Raw genomic sequence first — 4161 nt, forward strand, 5'->3', positions numbered from 1 at the left:
ACAGTTGTCACACACACACACACACACACACACACACACACACACACACACACACACACACACACACACACACACACACACACACACACACACACACACACACACACACACACACACAAGGGAACAAGTGGGCTGTAATTGCAATTCATTTCCAGCCTGGACCCCTTGGGTATGACAGGAGCTTTGATCCCAAAGCCAGTGAATGTGGAAATAGAGAGATGTAGTCATATGATTGCACAGGGAGAGGTAGAGAGAGGGAAGAGAAGAGACAGGGAGAGGAAGAGAGAGAGAAGAGAAGAGACAGGGAGAGGTAGAGAGAAAGAAGAGAAGAGGGAGAGGTAGAGAGAGGGAAGAGACGAGGGAGAGGTAGAGAGAGGGAAGAGAAGAGACAGGGAGAGGTAGAGAGAGGGAAGAGACGAGGGAGAGGTAGATAGAGAGAAGAGAAGAGACAGGGAGAGGTAGAGAGAGGGAAGAGAAGAGACATGGAGAGGTAGAGAGAGGGAAGAGAAGAGACAGGGAGAGGTAGAGAGAGGGAAGAGAAGAGACAGGGAGAGGTAGAGAGAGAGAAGAGACGAGGGAGAGGTAGATAGAGGGAAGAGAAGAGGGAGAGGTAGAGAGAGGGAAGAGAAGAGACAGGGAGAGGTAGAGAGAGGGAAGAGAAGAGACAGGGAGAGGTAGAGAGAGAGAAGAGACGAGGGAGAGGTAGATAGAGGGACGAGAAGAGACAGGGAGAGGTAGAGAGAGGGAAGAGAAGAGACAGGGAGAGGTAGAGAGAGGGAAGAGAAGAGACAGGGAGAGATAGAGAGAGGGAAGAGAAGAGACATGGAGAGGTAGAGAGAGGGAAGAGAAGAGACAGGGAGAGGTAGAGAGAGGGAAGAGAAGAGACAGGGAGAGGTAGAGAGAGAGAAGAGACGAGGGAGAGGTAGAGAGAGAGAAGAGACGAGGGAGAGGTAGAGAGAGGGAAGAGAAGAGACAGGGAGAGGTAGAGAGAGAAGAGACGAGGGAAAGGAAGAGAGAGGGAAGAGAAGAGACAGGGAGAGATAGAGAGAGGGAAGAGAAGAGACAGGGAGAGGTAGAGAGAGAGAAGATACGAGGGAGAGGTAGAGAGAGTGAAGAGACGAGGGAGAGGTAGATAGAGGGAAGAGAAGAGACAGGGAGAGAAAGAGAGAGGGAAGAGACGAGGGAGAGGTAGATAGAGGGAAGAGAAGAGACAGGGAGAGGTAGAGAGAGGGAAGAGTAGAGGGAGAGGTAGAGAGAGGGAAGAGAAGAGACGGGGAGAGGTAGAGAGAGGGAAGAGAAGAGACGGGGAGAGGTAGAGAGAGGGAAGAGAAGAGACAGGGAGAGGTAGAGAGAGAGAAGAGACGAGGGAAAGGAAGAGAGAGGGAAGAGAAGAGACAGGGATAGGTAGAGAGAGGGAAGAGATGAGGGAGAGGTAGATAGAGAGAAGAGAAGAGACAGGGAAAGGTAGAGAGAGGGAAGAGAAGAGGGAGAGGTAGAGAGAGGGAAGAGAAGAGACAGGGAGAGATAGAGAGAGGGAAGAGAAGAGACAGGGAGAGGTAGAGAGAGAGAAGAGACGAGGGGGAGGTAGATATAGGGAAGAGAAGAGACAGGGAGAGATAGAGAGAGGGAAGAGAAGAGGGAGAGGTAGAGAGAGGGAAGAGAAGAGACAGGGAGAGGTAGAGAGAGGGAAGAGAAGAGACAGGGAGAGGTAGAGAGGGAAGAGAAGAGACAGGGAGAGGTAGAGAGAGGGAAGAGAAGAGACAGGGAGAGGTAGAGAGAGGGAAGAGAAGAGACAGGGAGAGGTAGAGAGAGAGATGAGAGACAGGGAGAGGTAGAGAGAGGGAAGAGAAGAGGGAGAGGTAGAGAGAGGGAAGAGAAGAGACAGGGAGAGATAGAGAGAGGGAAGAGAAGAGACAGGGAGAGGTAGAGAGAGAAGAGAAGAGGCAGGGAGAGGTAGAGAGAGGGAAGAGAAGAAACAGGGAGGGGTAGAGAGAGGGAAGAGAAGAGAAGAGGGAGAGGTAGAGAGAGGGAACAGAACCATGCAGAGCGGCAAGGAGAGGTTTTTACATTCTGGACCATGGATTGAGAAGAGAGAAGAGAAGAGACAGGGAGAGGTAGAGAGAGGGAAGAGAAGAGACAGGGAGAGGTAGAGAGAGGGAACAGAACCATGCAGAGCGGCAAGGAGAGGTTTTTACATTCTGGACCATGGATTGAGAAGAGAGACTGCTCCCATACATTCAAGTTCATAAACATAATGTGATTTTTATTTCATCTTTATTATGTGTGTGTGTGTGTGTGTGTGTGTGTGTGTGTGTGTGTGTGTGTGTGTGTGTGTGTGTGTGTGTGTGTGTGTGTGTGTGTGTGTGTGTGTGTGTGACAGTGGCTGTGTGACTGTGGCTGTGTGACAGTGTCTGTATGACAGTGTATCTTAGTATGTTTCTTGATGTGTGTGTTTGAGGTCAATCAGGACTCAGGGTGCATGTCTATTCCCACCACACTTACACTGTATAATCTCCTCCCATCACATTCCCTTGTACTTTACCTAAACTTTATACCCCAAACTTCCCAATTCCTCAGGGCTGGATCCAGCACACAGGACACTTCTCCTACACACCCCTACGTCTAGTCATAACCCTTCAAACACATCCCGGTTCCCTAATGTGCTAGGACACTGTCTGTATGGAAAACACAGCCCTGTTCCCTACTGTGCTAGGACACTGTCTGTATGGAAAACACAGCCCTGTTCCCTAATGTGCTAGGACACTGTCTGTATGGAAAACACAGCCCTGTTCCCTAATGTGCTAGGACACTGTCTGTATGGAAAACACAGCCCTGTTCCCTAATGTGCTAGGACACTGTCTGTATGGAAAACACAGCCCTGTTCCCTAATGTGCTAGGACACTGTCTGTATGGAAAACACAGCCCTGTTCCCTAATGTGCTAGGACACTGTCTGTATGGAAAACACAGCCCTGTTCTCCGTAATGTGCTAGGACACTGTCTGTATGGAAAACACAGCCCTGTTCTCCCTAATGTGCTAGGACACTGTCTGTATGGAAAACACAGCCCTGTTCCCAAATGTGCTAGGACACTGTCTGTATGGAAAACACAGCCCTGTTCTCCCTAATGTGCTAGGACACTGTCTGTATGGAAAACACAGCCCCGTTCTCCCTAATGTGCTAGGACACTGTCTGTATGGAAAACACAGCCCTGTTCTCCCTAATGTGCTAGGACAATGTCTGTATGGAAAACACAGCCCTGTTCTCCCTAATGTGCTAGGACACTGTCTGTATGGAAAACACAGCCCTGTCCCCCCTAATGTGCTAGGACACTGTCTGTATGGAAAACACAGCCCTGTTCTCCCTAATGTGCTAGGACACTGTCTGTATGGAAAACACAGCCCCGTTCTCCCTAATGTGCTAGGACACTGTCTGTATGGAAAACACAGCCCTGTTCCCTAATGTGCTAGGACACTGTCTGTATGGAAAACACAGCCCTGTTCCCTAATGTGCTAGGACACTGTCTGTATGGAAAACACATCCCTGTTCTCCCTAATGTGCTAGGACACTGTCTGTATGGAAAACACAGCCCTGTTCCCTAATGTGCTAGGACACTGTCTGTATGGAAAACACAGCCCCGTTCTCCCTAATGTGCTAGGACACTGTCTGTATGGAAAACACAGCCCTGTTCCCTAATGTGCTAGGACACTGTCTGTATGGAAAACACAGCCCTGTTCCCTAATGTGCTAGGACACTGTCTGTATGGAAAACACAACCCCGTTCTCCCTAATGTGCTAGGACACTGTCTGTATGGAAAACACAGCCCTGTTCCCTAATGTGCTAGGACACTGTCTGTATGGAAAACACAGCCCTGTTCCCTAATGTGCTAGGACACTGTCTGTATGGAAAACACAGCCCTGTTCCCTAATGTGCTAGGACACTGTCTGTATGGAAAACACAGCCCTGTTCCCTACTGTGCTAGGACACTGTCTGTATGGAAAACACAGCCCTGTTCCCTAATGTGCTAGGACACTGTCTGTATGGAAAACACAGCCCTGTTCCCTAATGTGCTAGGACACTGTCTGTATGGAAAACACAGCCCTGTTCCCTAATGTGCTAGGACACTGTCTGTATGGAAAACACAGCCCTGTTCCCTAATGTGCT

This window comes from Oncorhynchus nerka, linkage group LG3, assembly GCF_034236695.1.
Source record: "Oncorhynchus nerka isolate Pitt River linkage group LG3, Oner_Uvic_2.0, whole genome shotgun sequence".
Taxonomy (NCBI): Eukaryota; Metazoa; Chordata; class Actinopteri; order Salmoniformes; family Salmonidae; genus Oncorhynchus; species Oncorhynchus nerka.